This window comes from Erpetoichthys calabaricus, chromosome 11, assembly GCF_900747795.2.
Source record: "Erpetoichthys calabaricus chromosome 11, fErpCal1.3, whole genome shotgun sequence".
Classification (NCBI taxonomy): Eukaryota; Metazoa; Chordata; class Cladistia; order Polypteriformes; family Polypteridae; genus Erpetoichthys; species Erpetoichthys calabaricus.
The window spans coordinates 137475981-137494362 of NC_041404.2; the positions used below are offsets into that span (position 1 = coordinate 137475981).

The window sequence follows — 18382 nt, forward strand, 5'->3', positions numbered from 1 at the left end:
GCTAAGCTCTGCTCATTTTGTCTGCTAGACTGGCTTCAGTCTGTTTGGATGTTTCACCAGCAGGTGGCACTGGTGTGCAAACTGGGACACACAGGAAATCTAACAAACAAACCCAGTGGTACCCCCAGGGTTCAGAGTTTGAGATCCAAAATAGTCAGTCATGTCTGTATGGTCCTAGAGAGCAACTTGGCCAAATCTGGTCCAGACTGGTAACTGATATAGGATTGTACAGGGAACAGACAGACAGACAGATGTTCTGCTTTCCAGTTTCTCCACCAGTGGGTTGCGAGTTGATATTCTTTCAAGTGGAAGAGGGTCACAGCAGGTTCCTGAGTGTGTTCTCTAATCACCAAGTGGGAACAAACCTCATGCTCAAATCACCAAGTGGGACTTCTGGTGGGTCACAAAAAAAACTTACAGTGGAAAACATGGGTGGCAGCTCCAGAAAGGCTGTGACAGAGTGTTCTGTTTTAAATACTAGGGGGGCTCTGCCCCCCTGCTCACTTCGCTCGCCAACCCCCAGGCAGGCGCTATGCACTAGTCACTTCACGGCTCTGCCGCTGGCGTATGGGGATGCAGATGTACAATTTCAGCAGATTGTTATTTTGTTAATTGTTACTTATGCATAATAGAACTAACTATTTGACATTACAGCAAGTAATTAACCACAGTAAAAAATAATAAAACGTAATAAATTGAAATTATGTTTCATGTTCTGCAGTGGGTTGGCACCCTGCCCGGGATTGGTTCCTGCCTTGTGCCCTGTGTTGGCTGGGATTGGCTCCAGCAGACCCCCGTGACCCTGTGTTCGGATTCAGCGGGTTGGAAAATGGATGGATGGATGGATGTTTCATGTTGCGTTAGAGGTATTTGTTGCGTTATATTATTTCATTCTGTTTGGATTTGAAATTAACACACAAATACTTTTTAAACTTACACTTTTACCATAAAACTTCAGTAAAATCAATTTTTTCTCAATATCACATTGAATTTTGATTCCGTGTTTGGACTTTCATCGTGACAACACAACGTATATCTGCCCGTGAGTGAATTTCGTTTCTTTCTCTCTAATAAATAAACCGACTTTTTCGAATGTTTGTCTCTGTGATTTGGTAATCGTCTTTGCAAAAGCTCTTCTAACGGGAAACTGTAAACGTTTTAATTCGAATGGCATATCCTTTGGTGTCTCATGTTAGATGGACTACATTACCTTTCTTGTTGCCTGTTAAAATGTCAGAATTGTTTGACCGATTTTCAGTACAACTAATCTTGTCCTATTGCGGTTGTTCTCAATCTGTGGGGTGGGCCCCCCTAGGGGGGTGCGAAGTAACAAAAAGGGGGATGTGAAGATGTGAAAAAAAGAAAACAAGAATCGAAAATATGAAAAATACATCTATTGAAACTAAAACAAATTAACTTAAACTACATTCTGATACTACGAAAATAAATATAGAGTTAGATAAATGTTGATAAAAGTTAAGTAGGTATAATAAAATATGCATCTATGATATATCATTAATTTAAAAAGAACAAATTAATATTAGTGGGCTCCTTTCAAAAAATACATTGGGGGGCGCGATTAAAACTGTTATGAAAACTCGGGTCGCAAAAACTTAAAGGTTGAGAAACGCTGACATATTGTATAGCTCATCACTCAGACATCAATTACGCAATTACATCACGATACATCCTTCTCTACACAGTAATTCGGTCGGTGGAAGACCAGACGGTGTTAACGGTTGTACATATTTTACTGATACTGTAAGCTGATGTTTTCATCTTCCGCATCAACACCATCAACTGTTTCAGCAGAGTCTATTGATACGCATTTAAACAATTTGCTGTGTCACTGATTGACGATGTTCGCGTTGTCACACACGTGCGATTAGGAGGCAGCTAAAGGGCTTGAGTAACTGTAATACTACGTCAGACCAGGGGGTGGCGGAGCGAGCTGACTGTCTCTCTCAGTCTCTTGCAGACCATTCCTGGGATATCCCATCAGGTTCTGGCGCCTTTGAAGACGTCACTTCCGGTTCTGGCGTGGATGACCTCATTTCCTCTTCTAGCCCTTAAAACCGCCATCTTACCTCCACTTATTGAGTTCTGTTTTGGACTCTGTCTTGTAAGCAACTCACTTTTTCAAAGGATCATATTATACGGGTGGCTGCCCTAAACCTTTGCGACTGTCTGGAGTCAATTTGTTACAGCGTTAATTCGTTTCACTTCATCGTTTCTTGGTGCTAGGATTGCCCGTGTACTCATTTTTTCTGTTGATATCCTTTTCGGGATGAAATTCTTCAATAAGATTTGGACATAATAAGTCTTCTTTTATTGGGAACGTAAAGTGAGGAAAAGGTCAAGATTTATAAGAGCTGAGAGTGCAGGAAGTGAGTCTGACAAAAGCATTCACACCAATGAGAGGTGAGAGGACCGCGGGCGTGGGCCGTGAACCAGAAATGGCGGAGAGGAGGGCGGGACTTGAAGAAATCTCATGGCAAAAGTCTCGTCTCGTCTCAGGATTTCAGATAGATAGATAGATAGATAGATAGATAGATAGATAGATAGATAGATAGATAGATAGATAGATAGATAGGAAAGGTGCTATAGATAGATAGATAGATAGATAGATAGATAGATAGATAGATAGATAGATAGATAGATAGATAGATAGGAAAGGCGCTATATATTTGATAGATAGATAGATAGATAGATAGATAGATAGATAGATAGATAGATAGATAGATAGATAGATAGATAGATAGGAAAGGCACTATATATTTGATAGACAGACAGACAGACAGACAGACAGACAGATAGATAGATAGATAGATAGATAGATAGATAGATAGATAGATAGATAGATAGATAGATAGGAAAGGCGCTATATATTTGATAGATAGATAGATAGATAGATAGATAGATAGATAGATAGATAGATAGATAGATAGATAGATAGGAAAGGCACTATACATTTGATAGACAGACAGACAGACAGACAGACAGACAGACAGACAGACAGACAGATAGATAGATAGATAGATAGATAGATAGATAGATAGATAGATAGATAGATAGATAGGAAAGGCGCTATATATTTGATAGATAGATAGGAAAGGCGCTATATATTAGATAGATAGATAGATAGATAGATAGATAGATAGATAGATAGATAGATAGATAGATAGATAGATAGATAGATAGATAGGAAAGGCACTATATATTTGATAGATAGATAGATAGATCTTTATTGTCATTGTCACTTTTACAAATGAACAATGAAACTGAGTAGTAGAGTAGAGTGTTGTACCGTGTTAGCCATAGATTGATACAGGAGAAAGCAGGGTGACATGACACCAATTAAAGGTGTCATGTCACCCTACTTTCTCCTGTAGGATTTCCTTTTATAATAGAGAGATATAGAGAGCGGAAAACAATGAACAATAATGAAAAATCAACACTGAAAACAAGCCCTTTAAACACGGGACAGCGGAGGAGGAACCCTGGATTTTCAGACTTTAGATACATTCGTCTACTTGTTGCCATGTCTAAGTAGCAGCGGGCATCGCAAATAAAAGTCTGGATTTACAAAATGTGGAGATGCTGATGTGCTTAATAACACGTCTTTGCACAAAAGGGTACAGAGAGTAAGTAGACGGCCTTCTTAATTTTGGTGATTCTACTCAAGAACAGGTCTTCTTCATCATATTAGTAATCAATTACATTTATACACGGCTTCTTTTAACCTACCCAAAGCTCTTTCTGTTGAGGGACGCTAGCCTTTTCAGGGCCAGTCAGGCATAGAAACAGCAGGCTTGATGTATTAAGATAAAGGCAAAGCACAACAAGCATAGTCATGAGGATCTCAAAAGGCCTCAAAGGAGTGCAGTTTAGTGGAGGGGATCAAGTTTAGGGTCAATAATGAATCAAAAGTCGGAGACAGCGTTCAAAGAGCACAGTCCACGTCTGAGGAACTGAAGACTGCAGAATGCAAAATGAAACTAAAAATATAAGTGTGGCCGTCAGTTCTTGCTGGGCTGTAAAAGTCCACAAGGATTTACTGCTGTGGCACAGCCTTGGGGTTTGGGAAGGCATTCGATTCCTGATTTGCTTACAGACAAGGAAGTTGGCAAGCTTTACATGTTTCTGTCACCCACTGAACACAAATTGTTTCTTAATAATTAGACAAGTGCCTAGGAAAAACAATAAGTGGTGAGCCAGAGGGCAAAATCATTCAAGAGGTGTCACCGTCACCATGGAAAGGGCAGGGCAGAGTTACACAGACAAGGACTTTGAAGGCCATAAAATGGCAGATCCTTATCTTGATCTTTTCTAGGATTTTAAATGCCAAAATTAACATTTGTTCTGTTCATAATGATTTATTTTTTGATAGTGTTTGGCTTTGTAAACCATTTTGTTTCTTAAAGCTGCAGCCATTTGGTAGAGCAGTTGCTGTCACTTGCCAGAAAATCACTTCCTGGAGGCCGAGTCACACTTTGATTTTCTGTTTTGACATTGATTTTACTTCAGCCATTTAATGGTGACATCTTTCACATCTTCTACAACTCTGTGATACTTTGTGATGGCCAGTGTGGTGTCCTGGGCTGGTAACATTAAGCGGGGGGGCCCACCGAATCAACAAGCTAATGAAAAGGGCAGCCTTAGTTACAGGACACACTCCGGACCCCCTGAAGGTCATAGAGAAGGAGAGTAATAAAGGAAAACTGAGGGCCATTATGAACAACGCTTCACATCCTCCTCTGTCACACCAACATGGAGGACTTTTAGACAGGAAATTTTTCAGCAGAAGTGGGTGAAGAAGTGCGACTAGAATATGCCTGTGTAGCGCCTCATTGGGACTGCCAAGTCAGACGTTTCCTTTAATTTTTAAATTTTCTACCTTTTAAGTCATTCTGGTATGTGTTCAGATCATAGTGCTCCTATATATATATATTTATGTATCTATCTATGTACTTATTGAAAGAACTTCTGTAAAAAGTCAAATTTCACCCTGGGGACAAATAAAGTTCTATAATATATTATATAATGCCTGTCATATCTATCCATCCATCCATCCATTATCCAACCTGCTATATGCTAACTACAGGATCACAGGGGTCTGCTGGAGCCAATCCCAGCCAATACAGGGTGCAAGGCAGGAAACAAACCCCGGGCAGGGCGCACACACACACACACACACACACACACACACACTAGGGACAAATTAGAATCGCCAGTCCACCTAACCTACATTTCTTTGGACTGTGGGAGGAAACCTATGCTGACACTGGGAGAACATGCAAACTCCACACAGGGAGGACCAGGGAAGCGAACCCAGACGGGTCTCCTAACTGCGAGGCAGCAGCGCTACCACTACGCCACTGTGCTGCCCATCATATCTATCTACCTGTTTATTATACTGTGCTTCTCATATTATATATATATACATATATATATATATATTATATAGTGCATTTCATATCTGTCTATTTATCGATTCTATAGTGCCTTGAATGCCAAACTCTCCTTCAATATGTTATATAAAGCCTTTTGTACCTGTCCTTTGACTGTATAGTGCATTTCATACCCGTTTAACCTTCAATAAATAATTATAGAGTCTTTCATAACCATCTATTGATTATAATAGTGCCTTTAGTGCCAATTTATCCTTCAATATCTTATGTAGTGCCTTTCATATCTATCTATTGCTACATAGTGCCTTTCACTCTATCTATCTATCTATCTATCTATCTATCTATCTATCTATCTATCTATCTATCTATCTATCTATCTATCTATCTATCTATCTATCTATCTATCTATCTATCATATAGCACCTTTCTCTCTCTATCTATCTATCTATCTATCTATCTATCTATCTATCTATCTATCTATCTATCTATCTATCTATCTATCTATCTATCTATCTATCTATCTATCTATCATATAGCACCTTTCACTCTGTCTATCCATCTATCTGCCCTCCACAAATATTGGCACCCCTGGTAAAAATGGGTAAAGAGTTGTAAAAATCATCTGTTGGTGAATGACCTTAATACTGAACTAAAACATAAACAAGAGAAATCCAACCTTTATTTCAAGTAAATTTATTCTGAGATAAAAATAAATCCACATCCAGAAATAATTATTTCTAACAAATTTCTTTTTCAGCGTCAGTTTAGGGTAAATCACCAAAAGATGAACCTTGTTTACTCATCTTTACCAGGGGTGCCAATGATTATGGAATGACTGGACTCTATATGGTGGAATGCCAATGCTAAAGTGGCCCCTGATGTGTGTGTGTGTGTTGTGTGTTCACCTTGTGATGGGCTGATGCCCAGGATTGTTCCTGCTTTGTGGCTGATTCCATCCAGCAGCGACCCCAAACCCTGTTCTAGATAAACAGTATTGGAAAATGGAGGGATATACATGTACAACCATTAGATCAATCGGGACAAGACAAAGCCATTCAATTCAACAAAGCTCACCAGTCCTGTCCACTTCCAAAATAACATCAAGTTTGATGGTCACTGAAGTCCTGCTGTCCACCACACTACCTGGTCACTTATTCCATGTATCTGTGGTTCACTGTGTGATGAAAAACTTTTGTGAAATTTCCTCTTAACGAGTTTCCAGCCGTGTCTCCATGCTTTCATTTTAAAGTCACCGTCTTAATCCACTGGACTAATTTTAAACACTTCAGTCAGGTCTCCTCTTAATCTCCTTTTAGTTAAACTGTGAAGGCTCAGCTCTTTGAACCTTTCCTAATAACTCATCCCCTCTAGTCGCTCCTCTCTGGACCTTCTATTGTGCTGTTATGTCCTTTTTGTAGCCTGGAGACCCAAACTGCACCCAGGATTCCAGATGAGGCCTCACCAGTGAGTTATAAAGGTTGAGCGTCACCTCTTTGAACTTGTACTCCACACATCAAGGCGCTATATAACCTGACAGTCTGTTAGCCTTCTTAATGGCTTCTCAACACTGTCTGGCAGTCGATAGCTTAGAGTCCACTGCAACTCCTAAATCCTTCTCATAAGACGTACTTTCAATTTTCAGTTCAAGAACAGCATGGATGCTGGTTTTTAGGTTACCCCTCTCCATGACAACCCCACTCCCCACTACGTCATATAACCCTAATTTGTGCAGAATTTCTAAATTTCACGAAGATGGGTTCAGCCATTTTGGTGGTCATGTGCGTGCGCGTGGGTGACGGCTTAATGGTCCAGACGATGGCACCTCTCCACCGAGGAAGGAGGTGACGCCCGGTAATAACAATCTCTCTTTTCGTCCATCTGTAGAAAGGAAGATTAACAGCTTTTCCAACTCTGATGCCACTTCTGGGGTCCGTCCGCCTGGTCCCACCACTTTCCCCAGTATACCTCATAAGCATAAGAGCCACCATCTTGGACAGTCGACCTTGCTTTACACACATTTTCTTTAAAATGATTTTTTCTGTTATATGGGGTTGACCACAAGGTGCCCCAAAACGCTGACACTGTCTGGCTTTTTCTTTTCATTGGCGTAGTTGGCAGGATTTGAAGCAGAGTGTCAGAGATGACCGAACTCCAGGACGTCTCAAGGATCATCCAGGCCATGGTCGTTGAACAAACAGAGTTTGAATTTTATTTCAAGACGAGATGAATGTTTTATTCGGGTCTAATGAGGGGATATCTGTAAGTTCTGTAAATTTTCTTTCGCATTTTACTGTCATTTTGTGATCACTGGGGATAGCAATATGAAAATCAGAGACTAAATTAGCTGATCTCTGGTCAACATGGCGGGACGGCAGCTAGCATCTGGGTAAGACGGCCCAGATGGAAGTCTGTAGGTCCAGTGTGGCCTTTCCTCCATAACCCAAAGATATCATGGATGGGTTGATGGGCAACAACGAGATTAGATCTGCCCCGCAGTGGGCTGTCAGGGTGGACTTCTGTCTTGTGGCTGATGTTGTCAGGGCATTTGGCCGAGCCCCCCCCCCCCCCCCCCCCCCCCCCCGCCTGTAAAGCAATGCATGTGCTCGAGTGAGCCAACACACTCGGGATGACTGCTCACCGAGGCCTTCAAGTGCACTCAGAGGGCACCCAGCAGACCACAACCTCAACACGTCACAGGCACAAGAGGTCAGGCCAAAGAGGACAGTTGCAAGGTAGCCATTAGTCACTGTTGTCTTGACGCCACAGCAACAAAAACAAGCCGAGGGGACTTTGAAGGCATCGCCATGCCAAATGCCTTCAGCAAACACAACGCCGTCACTTACTGTTTACCACATCGTCTCATTTATTTCACATTTAAGACGTGTTAGCAATCCAAGTGCAAATAACAAAGATGCTTCCTGTAATTTATTGCTTACACACTGAGGAAAAACCCGAAGCAGACGTCACCCGTCAAGCATCCCCGCAGATTGCTTTGCTCTATGAGCAGGTTGTACTCTGTGGTTTACACACACGCGTCACACGGACCGTCTGAGGGGTCTGGGGGTCCCCAACTCCGGTCCTGGTGGGCCGCAGTAGCTGCTGGTTTTCATTCTAACTCTTTTCCTAATCACTGGTCACCTTCAGGACCGGGACTGAAGACCCCTGGTCTAAGGTCAAGGGTCCCCCAACTCCGGTCCTGGCTGCAGGTTTTCATTCTCACCCATTTCTCAATTGGTGACCCATTTTCGCTGCTGATGAACTTCTTTTCCCTTCATTTTCACAGCCCTGTTTTTAAGGATTCAGTCCTCTCGGTTGATTCGTTTCTTCATTAAATGGCAGCCAAACAGAAATGAGACGTGAACCGAGCCGATGGATGACCGGCTAAATCAGAACCTCAAACTCCAGCCAACTTCACTCCAACCAGTTTCTGAATGAGAAGACCGATTCTTGCTGTTAATTAAAGCTGTTATTGAAGATCAGGACTTGTTGTCCCTGTGGTGGGCTGGCGCCCTGCCCGGGGATTTGTTCCTGCCTTGCGCCCTGTGCTGGCTCCAGCAGGCCCCCGTGACCCTGTGTTGGATAATGGATGGATGGATGGATGGATGGACTTGTTGTTGCTCTCATTCTGCCACAGCAGACTGTTGATTTTCAGTTTATTTCTAAGACCACCGTCAAGATGTTTTAGTGACCTGAGCAGACCAACATGACAGAGACCTCCACCAGCTGGTTATGTGGCGGCTTGTTTTGTGTCTCATTATTGTTTGGCTGCTCATTAAGAAAAAAGAAACGACTAAGGGGTTTGAGTCATGTCAATTCTGGCCAATAATTTAATTTGATGGCTTGTTGGTGCTTTAACTCTGCCAGGTCTGGTCCTTCTCATATCCTCGATTTTCTTCCCCTTTCTAAGGATATCATCCAAATGAGTTGAAGGCTAAAAATGGAGGAGCAATTCTCGGTCCTTCACTTTTTTCTCTTCACTTTCCTTCCAAGTATTTAATTAAACCCAACAGTGCACAATCAGGGCCAAGTTAAGACGAAATTGGGCCTGATGCTGCAGCACAAAAAAGGCCTATTTCTTCTCGCCATTGGTGCATGTGCATTCGACACTCACCATACAAGCGCACTCAGACCGACCAGGGAGTTTTAATTGTTTGCGACGCAACCAGCCAGCCTTTACTGAACATAAATAATAATAACGACGTAGTATCGTAACAACTCGAGATTAACATCAAACTATGTAACATCAACATCCATCCATCTATCCATTATCCAACCCGCTATATCCTAACTACAGGGTCACGGGGGCCTGCTGGAGCCAATCCCAGCCAGCACAGGGCGCAAGGCAGGAAACAAACCTCGGGCAGGGCGCCAGCCCACCACAGGGCACACACACACACGCACACCAAGGACAATTTAGAATCGCCAATGCACCTAACCTGCATGTCTTTGGACTGTGGGAGGAAACCCACACAGACACGGGGAGAACATGCAAACTCGGGTCTCCTAACTGCGAGGCAGCAGCGCTACCCACTGTGCCACCGTGCCACCCTGTAACATCAACATTCAATAGCAATTGTCTGAAAAGTGCACTTAATTGTTCTTTAACAGTATGCTGCTGCTGGAGCATGTGAATTTCCCCTTGGGATTAATAAAGTATCTATCTATCTATCTATCTATCTATCTATCTATCTATCTATCATATAGCACCTTTCACATCTATCTATCTATCTATCTATCTATCTATCATATAGCGCCTTTCACATCTATCTACCATATAGCGCCTTTCACATCTATCTATCTATCTATTATATAGCGCCTTTCACATCTAATCTATCTATCTATCATATAGTGCCTTTCACATCTATCTATCTATCTATCTATCTATCATATAGTGCCTTTCACATCTATCTATCTATCATATAGCACCTTTCACATCTATCTATCTATCATATAGCGCCTTTCACATCTATCTATCTATCTATCTATCTATCATATAGCACCTTTCACATCTATCTATCTATCTATCTATCTATCTATCTATCTATCTATCTATCTATCTATCTATCTATCTATCCATCATATAGTGCCTTTCACATCTATCTATCTATCTATCATATAGCACCTTTCACATCTATCTATCTATCAATCTATCTATCATATAGCGCCTTTCACATCTATCTATCTATCTATCATATAGCGCCTTTCACATCTATCTATCTATCTATCATATAGCGCCTTTCACATCTAATCTATCTATCTATCATATAGTGCCTTTCACATCTATCTATCTATCTATCTATCTATCTATCATATAGCGCCTTTCACATCTAATCTATCTATCTATCATATAGTGCCTTTCACATCTATCTATCTAACATATAGCGCCTTTCACATCTATCTCTCTATCATATAGTGCCTTTCACATCTATCTATGTATCTATCATATAGCGCCTTTCACATCTATCTATCTATCTACCTATCTAATGCAGAAAACCTAACAACGAAATACACAAAATTTTGCACTTCTCTTACGAAACAGAGTAAGAAAAAATGAATTTGCAGAGACATTGGGTCAAAGTGACTCAGTTCAGGCTCTTGAGGGTAAAAATTTGTCCATGATTTAAATTTCATAATAGACCAGACTCCTGTCGAGGATTTTAAAAATTCTAAACATCCATGCCGGGCCCGCGGGCCAGCTTTTAGTTTTACCTTTACAGATAACCATTTAAATAGCCATCAATTTTGACTGTACAACTAACTTTCAAGGTGAAAAATTTACTACGTAAATAATAAAGTGGCAAGAATCCCCAAGATATTGCAAAAAACGCAGCTAAATTACTAAGTAAACTGTTTCAACGTAAAACTGATAGCATTAACTTGAAATCTTCAGTTAACAATAAACACAACGACGTTATAGTTACATCACAGCACAAAGAACAATAGTAACTGTATAATAAGTAATGCTGTGTCTAGGCGTCCGACAGTCGGACTCCAAATTTCATTCTAAGAATTATTTTGAGGTTAATATAGCAAAGGAAAACTGTTCAGCTTCTGGAAAATTCTCGTCTGTTTCATCTGGGCCTATTTCAGGAATGGGCCTAATGCTGCAGCATCAATAGCACCCACCTCAATCCGGCCATGGGCACGATAAACACACACGGGTGTAAATGGTAACAAGCTCAATGGAGAAATGCTGGTCTCTTTGGCCATTCCGCTTCTTATTGCTAATTAGGAGCAAATGAAAAACCAAGAATGCAGCTGCTTAAGACTCAAATAAGCGATAAGGGTTTAAAATCTTAACGCATGAGACCACTAAAGTGAAGCAGCCACGTGTTACTGGAGCAATAAGGGCTTCTGGGTTGGAACAAAAACCTGCAGCCACTGCGGCCCTCCAGGACTGGGACTGAGGACCCCTGGTCTAAGGTTAAGGGTTCCCCAACTCCAGTCCTGGCTGCAAGTTTTCATTCTCACCCTTTCCTTAATTGGTGACCCGTATTTGCTGCTGATGAACTCCTTTACCTTTCATTTTAATTGACTTGTTTTTGAAGTTTTGTTCCTCTGAATTTCTTCATCTCTTTCCTTGAAACATGAAGTGAGGGAGCCAAAGGAAGACCCCCTAAGTCAGGGCCTCAAACTCCAACCAATTTCACTCCAACCAGCTGCTCAATGAGGCGCAGAGTCTCGTCGTCAATTAAAACTCGCTCTTTAATTCTGCCGCTTGTTGCTGACATTTAGCAGACATTTCCGAGATTATCGATGTTCTCTTTTTCGAAGAGCACCAGTAAAATGTTTTGTGGACCTGAGCAGATCGACATTCCTGAGATCTTCACCTTTCTTTATTTTGAGATACTGTCTCAGTTTGCTGGTCCTGTTTGGTCTCATTTTGTATCTCGTTATTGTTTGGCTGCTAATTAAGGAGAAAGAAACAATTGAGGGGTCTAAGTCTTCAAGAGCAAGTCGATGAAAATGAATTCATTAGGAGCAGAAACAGGTCACTCATTAAGAAAAGGGTTAGAATGAAAACCTGCAGCCGCTGGGACCCTCCAAGGACCAGAGATGGGGACCCCTGGACTAAAGGTCAGGGTATACCCACCCCACTCAATCAGGGGGCTTCATCTGTCGCTCCGCCAGTCAGCACTGCTGCATTTGAGGCTCAAAACGAAGCAATGAAGTGTCGTCACTGTTAGGGATTTCTAGTCAGGCTTCCAGACATCGTGGGGGTCAGGAGAGGAGCCATTGAATCATCAGCACAGAGGATGTGGCTAAGTAATGCAAGGCTTGGGAGGACGACAAGAGACGGCATGTGGGAGAGCTAAGAACGTGGAACTGCTTAATAACCAAAGAGTCCTAATGACGAAGGAAAGTCTGAAAATCGAGAAGGACTTAGGAGTCGTAGTGTCCTCATCACTATCGACTTACTGATGGTGTACAGAAACCATTAAGAAGGCAAACAGAATGTCAGGTTATATAGCGCCTTGATGTGTGGAGTACAAGTCACAGGAGGTGACGCTGAAGATTTATAACACACTGGTGAGGCCTCATCTGGAGTTCTGTGCGCAGTTTTGGTCTCCATATGGACACAGCAGCACAAGAGAAGGTCCAGAGAAGAGCAACTACACGGGATGAGTTATGAGAAAAGAATAAAAGAGCTGAGCCCAACACTTGTGTTAAGTTTAGGTGTGAATACACAATGGGAGGTCTAAAAATTGAAAGTATGCCCTATGAGAAGGACTTGGGAGTCATAGTGGACTCAACACTATCAACTGACAGACAGAGTTCAGAAGCTAATAGAATGTCAGGTTATATAGCGCCTTGACGTGTGGAGTACAAGTCACAGGAGGTTCTGCTGAAGCTTTATAACACACTGGTGAGGCCTCATCTGGAGTCCTGTGTGCAGTTTTGGTCTCCAGGCTACAAAAAGAACATAGCAGCACTGGAGAAGGTCCTGAGAAGAACAACTAGACTGATTCCAGGGTTACAGGGGATGAGTTATGAGGAAAGATTCAAATGCTGAGCCTAACACTTGCATGAAGATTAGGAGTGCATAATGGGAGGTCTGAAAATTGAGAGTCCACCTTATGAGATGGATTTAGGAGTCATAGTGGACTCTACACTATCAACATTCAGAAAGTGTTCAGAAGCCATTAAGAAGGCTGACTTAATGTCAGGTTATATAGCGCCTTGATGTGTGGAGTACAAGTCACAGGAGGTCCTGCTCAGGCTTTAACACACACTGGTGTGGCCTCATCTGGAGTCCTGCGCACAGTTTTGGTCTCCATATGGACACAGCAGCACAAGAGAAGGTCCAGAGAAGAGCAACTACAGGGGATGAGTTATGAGCAAAGAAAAGAATAAAAGAGCTGAGCCCAACACTTGTGTTAAGTTTAGGTGTGAATACACAGTGGGAGCTCTGAAAATTGAAAGTACGCCCTATGAGAAGGACTTAGGAGTCATAGTGGACTCGACACTATCAACTGGCAGACAGTGTTCAGAAGCTAACAGGATGTCAGCGCCTTGATGTGTGCAGTACAAGTCACAGGAGGTTCTGCTGAAGCTTTATAACACACTGGTGAGGCCTCATCTGGAGTCCTAGGTGCAGTTTTACTGTCCAGGCTACAAAAAGGACATAACAGCACAAGAAAAGGTCCAGAGAAGAGCAACTAGGCTGAGTCCAGGGGTCTACAGGGGGTGAATTATGAGGAAAGATGAAAAGAGCTGAGCTTTTACAGAGATGAAGAGGAGACCTGATTGAAGTATGCAAAATAATGAAGAGAATTAGTCCAGTGGACCGAGACTGTGACTTTAAAATGAGTTCAATGAGCACACGGGGACACAGCTGGAAACTTGTTCAAAGTAAATTTCGTGCAAACACTAGGAAGAGAACCGCAGACACCTGGAATAAGTAACGAAGTAGTGGGGTGGACAGCGGGACGTTGGGGACGTTGAAACTCGACTTGATGTTATTTTGGAAGAATGAAGTGGACTGGACCGGCGAGCTTTATTGGGCTGAATGGCCTATTGTCGTTTAGATTGTTCTAACGTTCTAGGCTTTAGGTTTGCTTGTTCTCCCCGTGACTGCGTGACTTTCCACCAGGTGCTCTGGCTTCCTCCCACAGTCCAAAGAATTGCAGGTTAGGTGGATTGGTGATGTTAATTTGTCCTGTGTATGTTTGTGCGTCTGTGTGCACTATATGATAGATAGGAAAGGCACTATATGATAGATAGATAGATAGATAGATAGATAGATAGATAGATAGATAGATAGATAGATAGATAGATAGATAGATAGATAGATAGATAGATAGGCATGAAAGGTGCTATATGATAGATAGATAGAGAGAGAGAGATAGAGTGAAAGGCACTATATAACAGATAGATAGATAGATAGATAGATAGATAGATAGATAGATAGATAGATAGATAGATAGATAGATAGATAGATAGATAGATAGATTACGACCACAAAGACATGTTAAGGTAAAACAGTTTTAGAAGCAGTACAAAGTATGGGATGTTTATCTTTTTTATTTATTTCTATTCACTAATATGGAGAAATGTAAGAAAAATCACTGTTTTTTTCATTCCAAACAGCAGAAGTCATTAAGTAAATGGATGGACGGGAGACTGGACGCTGATACGCTTTCCACCTTTTAAGAGCAGGATGATATTACACTTCTTTTTCTTGGGTTTTATTTGAAAATAAAAAACAAACAAAACCCATGGGTTTACTTCAGTTTTGCTAATATAGAGTGTGATGGTCAGTTTTCTCCCCTTGTCCTGTCACATTTGTTTCCTCAGATATGATGTTTACCGATTATGTTGACCTCGTTTGTAAGTCACTTTGGATAAATGCATCTGTTAAGCAAATAAATGTAAACATGGCACCTACAGGAAGAAGGTAACTGAAAGTGCTGAAAATCTCACCAGCGCTGTGCACAAACCTAAGAATTCGCCTGACCAGAAGAGACCCGAGGTGACCGGTCGACATTCAGGAAGAGAAGCCCACCTGCCCAGGTCAGGGTCATCGCCCACCTCAGCAGATGTGATAACACAGTAATGAACGCACTTCACCAAAGTCACTCCTGAAATATTTTTCAGTTTTATGATTTTTTTGGTTCTCAGTTAGGTTTTACTCAACTTCAATCCTTGTTAATCTTTTCTTTTTATTGGATTTGTTGAAGTGCACTGATAAGCGTGTACACCAGTGACAACACCCCAACGTAGCTCCTCAGCAGGACTCTGATGGCCAAGTCTGAAGTTTTCTTTCTTTTTAATCATTCTGGTGTGTGTGTTTAGTATTTATTTATGTAGTGAGCCAGATTTCACCCTGAGGATAATAAATAAGGTTCAATCTATTTACTGTATTCTAATAATAAAGGCAGAAATGTTCAGTGAGACCCCCACATGACAACTTTACAGGACAGTTTTGAAGAGACACAGACACCTTCCCAAAAATACACACAAGTGGGATCCAAATGATGGTACCACACACACACACACACACACACTGTTCAGGTCAGACTCCTGCACTTTTAATGGATGGCCTGTCTGTCCAAGGCACAGGCGCACAGCAAATCTTAGACGCCAGCGGGTTCTTATCTATTTATCTAATCAACAGGTGTCCAAGAAATCTTACAAGAAATGTACGAGTAAAGCTCGTCCGTGTGTAAAGACAGTGACAAGTATGTAAAAATCGAGATTCACTCTGACATTTAAACATTAGCTTGACAATCTCGTCACATTATCCTCCCAACCCGTATGTCTCAATAGTGCGTTTAAAACATCAACGCTCTCCGTAAAAGCGCTAAAGGCGCCGGGCTGATCTCCGAAGCACCGCTCGCTCTCACCTGCTGCTTCGTTCTCATCCTCTTCGGACACTCAGGTTCTGCTCGGTATCTTTACACGAAGGTTTCGATCAACGTTGCCGACAGAAAAGGAATCTGTTTTGTTCTTCGGATCCTCAGGTTTATTCGGCTTTGTGCCCCAGGTGATAGCTTAGCGGTCTGAACTCTGCCATAGCTTTCAGCGCGTTCGACATCTGACGCCACGGTTCTTGGAACCTCCTCCCGGAAGAGGGTATGGACACCTGAGACAAAGCCCGGCGGCACCTCTGCCAGAAACGCGGGGCGGGAGATACCAGCGAACGTAGTGAGAAAAGCTCGGAGGACAGAGGTGGGCACGAAGAAGGGCGGCGGGGCAGGGAGGGAGGCAGGCAGATGGACAGATGGATAGATGGATGTGAAAGGCACAACAGATAGATAGATAAATTGATAGATGTGAAAATGCATTATATAATAGATACATAGACGTGAAAGGCACTAAATGATAGACAGATTTTGAAAGAAACACATAAAAGGCAAGATAGATAAATAGATAAGATATAAAAGTCGCTATATAATAGATAGATAGATGTGAAAGGCACTATATAATAGATAGATAGATAGATAGATAGATAGATAGATAGATAGATAGATAGATAGATAGATAGATAGATAGATAGATAGATAGATCTGCAATAACTCAAATCACAAATATTATTCCAAACTAATATTTCAAACATTTTCTAGCAAAGTTAAACAAGTACTTCTTAAACTTACAATATTACCAGAAGAGGTTTTAGTTGGAAATTTGTCATATTCCAAAATAACATCTCCAACAATTAGAAAAAGTGTACATATATTAAAATTCTTTAATTTTTCTACACCAAATATCAAATGTGACCATGTTACATGTGGACTTTCCATGCTCTCTCTGTGCCTATTTTCTTCCCACACCCCAAAGATGCACATATTCTATCTAGTTATCCATCTTATATAGTGCCTTTCATATCTATCTATCTATCTATCTATCTATCTATCTATCTATCTATCTATCTATCTATCTATCTATCTATCTATCTATCTACCTACCTACCTTATATAGTGCCTTTCATATCTACCTATCTAGTCCTGCCAACTATGCCATCTATCTATTTATCTAATCCTGCCAACTATGCCATCTATCTATCTATCTATCTATCTATCTATCTATCTATCTATCTATCTATCTATCTATCTATCTATCTATCTATCTATCTATCTATCTACCTTATATAGTGCCTTTCATATCTACCTATCTAGTCCTGCCAACTATGCCATCTATCTATTTATCTAATCCTGCCAACTATGCTATCTATCTATCTATCTAGCATGGGGCAGCACAGTTCTCCGGACCTCGTACAGTACATAAGCAGTCCCAGTCCCAACTTTTCTTTCCAGGCTTTGCGTGCCCCAAACTCCCAAACCTAATGTGGGCCCTGGGTAATCCTTACCCTCCACCCCCACCACTATGATGCCCAGGCAAACACCACTACATGTAAATAATAATAATAATAATTCTTTACATTTCACAGTGGGCGTGGGGTCACTTCAGATTGTAAGATTTATTTGCTCGTCTCCCTCACAGACTCACCGTTTCTCTTTTCCTCCATCCCTCTGTTGGAAGCTCTGCCCTCCTGGCGTCTATACCAGCTCTCAGCTCATTCAGAGTGATGGCGGCACTATGGCATTTTCCAAGTTGCAGGAGGAGCGCAGGATCATCTCTGGTACCTCTTTAACCTTTCTAGTTGGCTTTCAAAACATCTATAAAGGCAGCAGAAGAAGAGCAGAGTTAGTTTTACTTTCTAATTCTTCTTCCAGTTAATATATAATTGTAGATCTGATTAACTATCCCATAACCCCCTGCAATATGCAAATGAATCTTCCCCTCAATTTTGCATTTCAGAAGCTGCAAGCAGTAAAACGCTGAAGTTGTGTAAACAAAAGGGGGGCTCATGACATCTGTAAGCACAGAAGGGCACCCTGAATTTGTGAATTTCCCCTTGGGATTAATAAAGTATCTATCTATCTATCTATCTGAAGTCACACATGGAGTGACAATGTTGAGTGCGGTGCAGACAGTAAACTACAGGCATACACTGAAGGTAAAAAGTC

General features: G+C 41.5%; 1 protein-coding gene across 12 annotated transcripts in view; it reads right to left on the bottom strand.

Moving 5' to 3' along the window:
- The window catches only part of tmc5 (transmembrane channel like 5), a 107745-nt gene extending 89726 nt beyond the window's left edge, over positions 1–18019 (bottom strand). For 9 of the 12 annotated variants that reach the window (XM_051933937.1, XM_051933938.1, XM_051933940.1 and 6 more), the window contains exon 1: positions 16259–16469. The gene's annotated coding sequence lies outside the window, so the exon portion shown is untranslated. Of the gene's footprint in view, positions 1–16258; positions 16470–17861 lie in introns of those variants that run through there. The other 3 variants (XM_028814071.2, XM_028814070.2, XM_051933936.1) reach the window with 2 other exon arrangements.
- Positions 18020–18382: the final 363 nt, after the last annotated feature.